The sequence below is a fragment of the Microtus ochrogaster genome, linkage group LG2 (genome assembly GCF_000317375.1).
Source record: "Microtus ochrogaster isolate Prairie Vole_2 linkage group LG2, MicOch1.0, whole genome shotgun sequence".
Lineage (NCBI taxonomy): Eukaryota > Metazoa > Chordata > Mammalia > Rodentia > Cricetidae > Microtus > Microtus ochrogaster.
Genome location: NC_022028.1, coordinates 41,080,788 through 41,092,266, shown reverse-complemented (window position 1 = coordinate 41,092,266; position 11,479 = coordinate 41,080,788).

The window sequence follows — 11,479 nt, the reverse complement described above, 5'->3', positions numbered from 1 at the left end:
GGCCCCTCCTCCTGCCGGGGCCCCTCCTCCTGCCGAGGACCCTCCTCAACTTTATCATCCTCATTTGCTTCCAGGCAAGTCCTCATCCCCGGTGTTCCCTCCTGAAGGATGGCTTCCTCCATCAGCACTAACGAATGATACATGATGGGATTTCACACTGTTTCCGGAAAGCTTTCTCAGCCTTTCTCACCCAGCCACTGTAAATGCATCCACTTTATGGAGTCTGACCTTAATTAACCAGCGAGACCTCACTCCAGGTGCCTGAATTGCCTCCCGAGTACGCGAGTCCCTTGGAAATCTCCCCTTGTCTCTTAGGCACATCTCCTCTTAGTCTCTATAAAACTCCCCCGGCTTGTCTTTCTGACATAAGATAACAGCTCTGGGGCACAGGCTTCTAATGCAGCGTTAAGAGTGTGGGACACAAGCCAGAAAAAGCTGCAATCACCACTCAGAAAAAAATCAATGGTGGATGGCTTCATCCTAAACCATAACCCAACAAGCAGCATCAAATTCCTCCTGACAGACCCATCATGAGAGTCCCTGCTCCCTGGCTTAGCTGCACACTTCCTCTGCAAATACAGGGGCTTATCTAAAAAAGCCAAGCCGCGGAACACCTAAGCTGCTAATACAAAAGTAATCACGTCTCTAGGAGCAAGCCCCTGGGAAGGAATTGTGTGCCTCCCAGAGGCAGAGGCAATGATTCAGCAAGCTGAAGATGTCAGAGAGGCAGTATTTAAGATGGCAGGCATCCCTGAAACTCAGGGAGGGTGGGCAAGAAAAACAGCTCTTCTTGGTCCTTCCTTATGCGATTTAAGGCGCAAGAAGGTGATTATCAGGGGGTACCAAACAGCAAAACAAAACAACCAAACACATCTATAGGAAAGGTAATGTCTTCAAGATTGCTTTGCAATAACAGTGAGCATCAAAACCCATCTTGTCCAGGGTGGATGTGACCAATGCAAATGTTTAGCTGGCTTTTCCCAGAGTTTAAAAATGGCTTTTCAGGGCAGCCCAGGCCTGATGCTCAAAACACAATGAGATCCAGGCATCCTGCTTGCATCAGAGGCACCGTTTTATCTTCTCCCACATCTCCTGACTGTCTCTCAGAGAAGGGACAGGTTGTCTTTTGTGGGATTGAAGTGAGACAGGCGGATGTTTCCAGGCTTTTGGAAGGGCGCTATTTAGAATTTATCCTGTTGTTGTATCTACTGTTTGGAATCCCGAGACAATGGGAAAAGGGAAAGGGTTAGAGAAAGAGGGACTTGCAGGAGACATTAGGGTCACCGCAATGAGGAAACACCCCGACATCAACAACTGAAAGGAGAAGGGACTCCTTTTGACTCCCAGTTCAAAGGCATCGTCCATCAGCTTGCAGCAGGAGCTTGAGGAAACCGGCTGCATTGCATCCACATCAGGAAGCGAAAGGCTATGGTTGCTAGTGCTCAGCTCCCTTTCCCCTGTATTCACTCCAGGACTCCAGGCCAGGGAATACTGTCATCCATAGATAGGAGTTAAGGGTGGTCTTCTTCACACGCATGTCCAGGGGCTTGCCTTCTAACCATCATAGTGCCTCATGGCCCTTATCGTCTACCATCCTAAGACTTCATTTTATACTTAGATGTTCCTTGTGAGGACACCATCCACACAGTGCAGGCAGAACTGCAAGGCTTGAAGTATGGATGGATTTGGAAATGTCTGCTAAATCTGATGAAACTATTTACACATACCTTGTAGTGTTTACACTGGAAGGAGAATGTGGTTTCAAATCTACATTATCCCACAGAGGACTCCGCAGGGACTTGTAGAGGTATGTTACAGTTGTTCTAGGTAAATATTCTCCAAGTCCACATACAGGAACACTGACATCTAGCCAAGTGCAGGCTCCTTGTGGCGACTGGTCAAAGTAGGCAGGAGACTGAAGCACAGAGTCCAGAACCCGGAAAGCAGCCCTGCTGTGGGACAATGCTTTTGTACACTGTAAAGATTTGCCACTCGTATTAGTTTAATAAAACACTGAATGGCCAGGAACCAGGCAGGAAGTATAGGCGGGGCTACCAGCGTAGGAGAATTCTGGGAGGAAGAAAGGCAGAGAGTCAGTCACCAGCCAGGTGCAGAGGAAGCAGGATGAGAAAGTCTCACCGAGAAACCATACCAAGTCGCTTGGCTAACCACAGACAAGAATTATGGATGAATTTATGTCATAAGAGCTAGTCAGTAATAAACATGAGCAATAGGCCAAACAGTTAATAATTAATAGAATAAACCTCTGTGTGTTTATTTGGGACTGAATGACTGTGGGACCAGGAGGGACAGAAACTTCTGTCTACACAGGTCCAAGTTCAAGAAAGTATGGCTCAATTCTGAATGGTCCCAAGGCTTATTGTCCAGCTTCTCCCTACACTCACAGCCTCTCTCTGTGAGTGACTGAACACGTCTGGATACATTGAGTCCAAATAAAGACCCTGGCTTTTGATCCTTTTTCTCCTAGGGTGAACATCTATTCCAAAATACCAGGTCTGAAGGGAGCTACTTCCTTCAAACGTAAGCATCCTCAGTGACCCCCATGCTTCCCAAGATGACATTTGCAGTGCACAGGCTGACTGGTGACAGAGAAGGAGACGCACCCATCTGCTAGGGAGCATTCTATGTCGTTCTAATGACACAGCATTTGCCATGGAGACAGTAAATGCATTCAAGATGCCAGGCATCAGAGGCAGGAAGAGAAGGATAAGGTGAGCAGAGACTGGCGGGACTGGGGAAGCAAATCAGTAGGACACTGCCATGGTGCATACATGTCCTTAGTCCTAATGCCGGCCACGGGCTTCAGGGATAAAGGCGTGTCAAAGGAGACTTGCCAACAAGACAGAGATAAGGGCTCTGAGCCATGCGCTTAAAATAAATTCTGTGCATCTAAAACAGAATCTGTCCTGCTTTCTAGTCTGAATGTATACCCTAACGTCAGTATCCCATCAAAAATCCAAAGCAGAGCTGCCATCAAGAAAGGCCATCTGAGCCGGGCGGTGGTGGCGCATGCCTTTAATCCCAGCACTCCAGCACTCAGAAGGCAGAGGCAGGTGGATCTCTGTGAGTTCGAGACCAGCTTGGCCTACAAGAGCTAGTTCCAGGACAGGCTCCAAAACCACAGAGAAACCCTGTCTCAAAAAAACTAAAAAAAAAAAAAGGCCATCTGTGACTTCGGGACAGGTTAATAACAAGATGAGCCTAACTGTCCCACCAGCTGAGACCAAGGGAAGTGTTTAAAATGACTCCCTTGCAGGCCGGGATGGGGCAAGGTCGAGAATCACACAATCTAATATAAATTCACACATCCGACTCCCGACAGAGGGATTGGGAAGGATGTGAAAATAACCTGTTCTCAAACAATTCCCTCCTGTCTCTCATCGCCCAGCCAGCCCAGCTAGGAGAGCGAGGATAAAGGGAAACTCTTCAGTGTGCTGCTCCGACGGCAAGGGTGTGGTGTGAGGTGCTCACGGAGCCAGGAATGAAGCGTGAGACCGACAGCAGCTGGATGGAGGTGCATGGTGACTGGACTGAGGAGGCACGGAAGAAAGAGGTGTAATAAGAGGCATTATGGGGCAATTTAGCCAAGGGCCATTGCGTTCGCACAGTTGGGAAGTCAACATACCCTTTTCCAGGCTATTCTGTTGACATTGCAATAAAAATGCCACACACACACACATACACACACACACACAGAGAAAAAGACAAGGTTGGGGTTTATTGGTTAATGTATATCTAGACACCCCCTGGGAGACCACTGTGACTCTCTAGAAGATCAGTGACATTTTGACTCACAGAAGACAATCACATCCACCGTTTGGTAGAAACCCCTGAGGGTTTTCTCTGAAACACTGTGACTACACCCTTGGCATGCTAAGCCAGCTCCCTGGCGACATCTGCTACTGTGTATCCACACTCTCGGGAGTCGCCATTTCCCAAAGAGCCTCAGAGAAGACCCGGAATCACTTCACGCCCATTCTTCCCAGGTTTCTATTTTCCCACCCAATACCCTAAAAGGAACCAGGCAGCTTCACTGCTGCCACTGCTCAGGATGGGCTGCAACCTAGGGTCTCAACCACGCCAGGCCAGCTCTCCACTGCTGAACCTCCCCCTCAGCCCGTGCTTGGCTGCCGTTTTCTGATAGGGTTGATCATTTATCTTCAAAACAAAATCAGTATGGTTTCTGCCTCCCATGCACCATGGAATCCTGTGGGGGACAGAATTTTTCAACATACCAGGCCTGGGCTTCTGCCCCTCCCCCCAGAGACTCTGATTTAATTGGCTGGCACGGTGCCTAGGTAGGGACCTTTTTAAAAAGCTCCCCAGGTGCCCACCAGCTGATGCTAACGTAGAAACTGAGCCCCAAACGCTCTGCTTTGTACCTGGCCCTGTGTTCCACAACGAAGCCTCTCTTTCTCCTTCCGAACTTGCTCTGTATGGTCCACACCTCACAGGGCTCCTCTTGTAGCTGCCATGCCTGGCTTGCCTTCTGAGCTTGCTAAGGTAACTTTTGCCAGTGCCCGGCTGTCTGCCTGGATTGGAAGGAATGTGTGTCTGCAAGGCAGTGGTTCTCAACTTAGGGGTCACGACCCCTTCGGGCTCACATCAGATATTTGCAATTCATAACAGTGGCACAATTACAGTTACAAAGTAGCAACAATATAACTTTATGGTTGGGGGTCACCCCGACATGAGGAACTGCATTAGGAAGGTTGAGGTATTGAAATTCCTTCGCCTATTTGGACACCCTGCTAAAACAGCAGGAGAAAGAGGCTACATCTTTACAATTTCTTCTTAACTCGATCTGTCTTATCATCTCCCATGGTCCATCTTGGCCACTGACTGTAGTCGTGGTTTGGTCCGGGCCCAGGACAGAGGTCTTTGGCTCTTTTTTTTTTTTTAAATTAAAACAGAATACTCCCTGTCATCTGCTGGTTGAACATCCAACTACCTAACATATTTTTCTCTTCCTAGTGTTTCTCATCCCGCTAAACAGAACATCAGGGGAATGCTCTTGCAACCGGAGTGATGGTTCAGCAGGCAACCGAGCCTGCTGCTCTTGCACAGGACCCAGGTTCCATTCCCAGCACTCATAGGCTCTGACGCCCTCTTCTGGCACCTGTGGGTACTGCAACACAAAACAGCCATGCACAATAAAAATTTTAAAAAAGAATGAGGAGCCGGGCGATGGTGGCGCACGCCTTTAATCCCAGCACTTGGGAGGCAGAGGCAGGCGGATCTCTGTGAGTTTGAGACCAGCCTGGTCTACAGAGCTAGTTCCAGGACAGGCTCCAAAACCACAGAGAAACCCTGTCTCGAAAAACAAAACAAAACAAAACAAAAAAAGAATGAGGTATTGAAATTCCTTCGCCTACTTGGACACCCTGCTAAAACAGTGGGAGAAAGAGGCTACGTCTTCACAATTTCTTCTTAACTCGATCTGTCTTATCATCTTGCTTTTCAGAACTGTCAAAACCAAGAACTTTATAAGGAAGGGGCCATTCCTTTGAGACAAACAATACAATTTCCTTTACAATTATCTATCTATCTATCATCTATCTGTCTGTCTATCTATCTATCTGATTATTTATTATTTTGGTGGTGTTTTTGAGACAGGGTTTCTTTGTGTGTAGCCTTGGCTGTCCTGGAACTTGCGCTATATACCAGGCTGGCCTCAAACTCACAGAGATCTTCCTGCCTCTGCCTCCCTCGTGCTGCAATTAAAGGCAAGCGCCACCACAGCCCGGCTAAAGTCACTTTTCATTTCCATTTTTTTTCATTCTATTCACTTGTGTTTCTGTCTAAACTTAATGAACAAACAATAAAACAGGCTTGATTTTTTCCTTCCCTGAAAAGACAGTGTGTGCTTGGAGGGGAGGAGCTGTGTGGATACCAGGCTCCCTGGGGAAAGGACGGATAGCATCACTCCGTCAGGAAGTGACATCACTGCTCTGTGGAGGATCTGAAGCCTCAGGAAACCCACTCCACTGAAACACTGACAAGTCCCAGGGGCAGAGAAGTGACCGAGAGCAGCTCTCCCACTCTGCGTTTCTGCTGTAGGACTACATACGCACACATGGCTAAGAATCTCCCAGAACACAGCCTTAAGACTCATTACGTTAACCCGAGCTTTGTTGCCATTCATTACAATTACTGATATCAACAGCTAAGCAAAAGCTGACCAAAATGTTAATTATTTTATCAAGCTGATCAAAATGTTAATTGTTTATTCAGGGGAGAACTAACTCCATATGAGGGTTTACTTTGTTAGCAAACTTTTTTTTTTTAAAGAATTTGGTGTGTGTATGTGTGTGTGCAGTGTGTCTATGTGCGTGCAAGAGCAAGCATACGGAGGCCAGAGGACAAGGCGCAGCAATTGGTTCTCTCCTTTCGTCGTGTGGGTTGTCAGGCTTGGCAGCAAGCCCCTTTCCCTGCTGAGCCAACCAGCTCACCATTTTTACATTTGAACTATAAAGAATTCACTAATTTCTTTCTTATCATGTATTTTTTTTTTAAGTATCTGGGAGACATAGGTGGCAGATAATTTGTAGCTTCCGTACAGGGATAGAAGCAGGCTTTCCGTGAGGATCAAATGCAGCCTTTTGCAAGATGGATCAACCTGGAGGATTAGCTAACTATACACACAGGGAACTATGCTGGCTCCCCAGGAACCTGGCAAAGCACAGCACATGCCTTCTAACTCAAGAGTGAGCCACAGCACACAGAGCCCTGGCACAACACACCCAATGGCCCTGTGTGAAACTGTCTGCCTCTTCTTCCCTTGGTGCCTGAACACAGACCTTGTCTTCTCCATTGCTTGTTTTTAAAAAATTTAGTACACTGTGGTTAGGTCTACTTGATGTGCCCCAGATAACTCACTGGTCTAGAAGATTGGAACACAAGTACCACTTTTAACTTGCTTATAATGTGTGCAATGGGTATGTTTGTGTGTGTGTGTGTGTGTGTGTGTGTGTGTGCGCGCGCGCGCGTGCAACAGAGAGAGAGAGATGGAGCAGGTGGGCACATGTCTGTGGAGGCCAGAGGATAGCTCGGGCGCTAGTCACCATTTTGAATTATCTTTTGAGCAATGGTCTCTCACTGACCTGTGTTTAGACATCCAGTAGCCCAGAAGGCTGGTAAGTGAAACCCAGGATTCTCCCGTCTCTGTCTCGCCGTCACTGGGATTACAAACAGGTTCTACCATGTGTGCCTTTTTTTTAAATTTATGCTAGTTTACACTAAATTCTTTATGCTTTAGGCCTGGGCTATTTCCCTAGGCGGGTAGAGCTAATTTTATACCTGTGTCACAAATGCAGAATGTTATTCCAAAATAAAAGAAAATATATAATGCTCTTAAGACTGTTAAGAACATCTCCTTTGGCAGTCCCAGCTTATTCTGTATCACTAAGCCAGATGCTCTGTTTGTCTGTCTGTCTGTCTTTCCAAAGCAAATTCATTGAAAATCTATTGTTTTCTTACCATGTTTCTATGGTAAAAGTAAATCCTCATGCGTTTTTTTTTTTTTTTAAATTTACCTCTGAGACCTGTGTGAGAATTTTACTAGTGAGTTCAAAATTCCAGGAGGTATCTGAAAGAATATTATCCGTGGGTCTACCCAGGGAACAAACTCAGAATTCCTAAATCCTGTGTCTGCTGTGGAAATGCTATGTACGGCGCACAGCACAACAAAGCACAGGTGATAGTGTCTCACGCTTGGAACAAGGGATGATTCTGCGCACACACATTCAGCGATGAGTGCGAGAAAACACATTCCCCACCAGCCACTGTGGCCGCAGGGCCAGAAACTGCTGTATGTGAGGAGAGGGGCTCTCCATGTCCCTGGAAGAGGAGAGGGTCTCCAAGCACAAGAGTGAGGGAAGATGCGAACTGGGAGGCTGGACCACCTCAGCCCCCCAGGCCAAATACTCTTCCTCTCATCAGAAGGGAGTGAAATCCCCTGAAGTGATTCCCTGGAATAACTTGACAGACTGTTTTAATAACAGAAGATTTCCCGATGGGGATGAAAGTAAAATAAGAGAGGACTTGGGGAGTGGCTTGGGCCGTCCATCAGGGAGATCTGTGAACTTCAGTCATTTTGCTGGCTCTAATGGACTCAATCGTTAAGGAGAGCCAGAGCCACCCCAGAGGCTTCTGGGCCAGTGCTTACCTCACAGAGGCATTAAGGGCTTTAAGTGACTCTTTGAGAACTAAGCTGGAGGGTATTAAAGCTGAGAGCTCTTTCTCCCCCATCACTGATATCACGGGTCACACCCTTCAGCCTTTGGTTTTCTAGAACACTTCTGTAATTATATATCAAAAGGGCCTATTGATGCTGAAGGCACAAACTCAAGCAAAGTAAGACTGAGGAGCTGGAGGATGGTCAGAAGATCCTATCTTCATCCTGGAAGGGCTAACTCGGGATCCTGTGGGATGGGCAGTAGACCTACTTTGTCTATCTGAGTCAGATCGTAATGGGTCAAGATTTTGGTTCAAAACGTTTTCCCAATACCGGCCAAGAACAAAAAGGCAACACTTGAATACCCTCGCACGTGGGGACTGTCATGGCCCCCATCCAGGTTTTCATTAACCACCTGAGCGCCACACCAGATAATCAGAGCAAAAGAATGTGCAGGAACCACAGGGACAATTGGAGATAACCCTCCTGTGCTTGGGTACTGATTTCTCTTAAGTGGCAAGTTCAAGCAATTGTGATTCAATGAACCAACTGGGCGTTTGTTTAGTTTTCTTTTCTCGCCTGCAGTGCTTCTGAGAACTCTGCTTCTGAGAATGAGATAGTACCTCCGATCTTATAAACATCAAAACCTTGACTGCACCTTCCCCTAAAGGCTGTTCACTGTTCACGTTGCTAGAAGCTGTCTTGTCACAGTCTACAGGTCAGGTGAGGAAACTGTCCCCTGTATCAAGGCTGTCACCACACTTTACTCTTTCCTGCCATGCATGGCAGAAAAACTACAGATATGGTAAGTGGAAAACACACTGGATAAAATAAGAAGATCCCATTATAGGCCTAGGCCACATCTTAAAATGTGCAGCATGCATTTTAGACAAAAGCAACCCTCTGCATACTGAGCTCACAGCTCGGGGGGAAGCAACTTCACAATGTATAAAGCAAGGGCATCGACCCGCAGCGCCCCCTCCTCCCCCCACACAGCTGTTGAGAAGACGTAATTTAATATATCAAAAGCAATAGAACCGTCAGCCCAAGACGTTTTTAGCACAACTGAGTGTTTAACAACACAAAAGGATGCATGCAAAGTAATATCAAGGAGGGGAAATAGCAGACAGGGTCCCACTTTCGCAATGCCTACAGCTGTGTCTGTGCGCACATCCACGTTCCTGCTATGGGGATGGGAAAAAGGTTCTAGGATGAAAAAAACAAACAAACCCAAATCTCTCTTAAGAGCAATTTTTGTCTAAGGACGAGACTATCAATATTTAATATTTTATTTTTATGAAGACAGACTAAGTAAGCCCACTTTCCCACAGCTTCCATTTTCCCAGGTATCTAGGTATTCTTTATATATTTTAGGTTGAAATACAAACGTGTGTCTTCAGGCTTCTGCAATCGCCAACATGGCCCAGGACACCTAACTGCTGCTATGACCTGCCTACCTCAGGTGGGACCCAGTCCTGATGACAATCACCAAAAAGGTGAAGGTCCTTGAAGAATGGCTGTGACATTTCCATGATGTTCCTCTGGGGGCACCCAGCGGAGTTTCACTAAATGGTTGGCTTGGGTGGCTTCTTGACCTCAGGGGAGGACAAGAAGTTCAGAGTGTGAAAAGCCTTGGGATAAATGTGGGCATCTTCCCTGAGTCATCAATGACTAGGAAAAGGTGAATGACAGGGACATGATACATTTCCCTTCTATGAAAGTAGAGCTGTGTGGCACAGGACGCAGAATGCCGAGTTTAACTGATCATCACAACAAATGTTAGTTAGACAGGAGTGTCAACACTGCTGCACTTGGGGGCTGATAGAAGTTCAGCACTCTTTGGCGGTTCTCAAAAAAGCCTGAGGGAGGGGGTTGGAAAGATGACTCAGAGTGCTTCTTGCACTTCCAACAGACCTGAGTTCGGTTCTCAGCACCCATACCGGTGGCTCACGGGTGCCTATTCTAAAGTCTGTGGGTACCTGGCATGTGTTGTATACACACACATACAATGACCTTAAATAAAATAGGAGGAAACCCCACATAATAGAGCTGGGGGCAGGTCCAGTCCTTTTGTGGGACTAGGGGTGGTGTCCCTAAAGACACAAAGTCTTCATGATAGGCTAATGCCCAACGGAAGGACCAACATTTCTTTATATTACTGATGTCTCTTGGAAAACGGAGTGGCCAAGGAAACTAGTGAGTGGAAGGTGGCGAGTGTCCACCCCAAAGCTGGCACGTAAGAAATGGGAACAGTGGATGTAGGGGAAGGAAAAAACATTTCTCAACTTCATATGCGCAGCTTCAGGGATGTGCAATTGGGGCATGGGAATGGTTGGTGGCAGGATCTGCATGTCCCTGGTTTGACCTCTGGCACACACTCAAAAGGTTTAATTTTTAATAAATAACCTTTTAAAAGAAATAACACCCCTGAATAAGAATCTCTGAATTTTATACGTGATGGGGCATCTAGTATACATTTAAAATTTGTAAGTATGCAATTGTATTTTGAAAGATGACATGGTCACCTGGGGGGGGGGCACCTCTTTATCCTTTCTTCCTTTTCCCTCCCCTCCACTCCTTCAATCCTTTCTCTAATATTCTTCCTACTTGTAATAAATATATTTATAGATATATAGATATATAGATAGATAAAAGATGATAGATAGGTAGATATAGATATGTAAGTAGGCCGTATTTCTATCTGCAGGATATACGAGGGTGCCCCTACACATATTATCTGTAAAGTTTTTTATTACTAAAACTACCCAAGAAAACAACTGTCTCCATTATTAGCTAATACCAAATTTCCAGTCTTAGGTATTGAAAGTGTGCCTTACTACTACAGAAATCTACTCAAAAATTCAAACAAAAACACTCAGACAACTAGGGTCAACACTGAAAGCAGCAGGGCTGGAGAGATGGCTCAGTGTGTTAGGGGCACTGGCTGCTCTTCCAGAGGACCAGGGGACCAATTCCCAGCACCCACATGATAATTCGACAATTGTCTGTAATTCCAGTTTCAGGGTACCCGACACCCTCATATAGAAATACATGACATACACGCAGGCTAAACACCAAGGCCTATGAAATTAAAAAAAAAAGTCATTAAAAAAAAAGAAAAGAACAGCATAACCAGTTATGTGTCATATGCCAAGGGACAGTGACACCCATGTGACTTCAGCCTCAACCATGTTCCTATGAAAAGCAAATGGCCACCTTCCGACCAGAATCCTTTGGGAAAGATAAACATATGACTATGGTATACCAAGCTTGGCTGCGTGG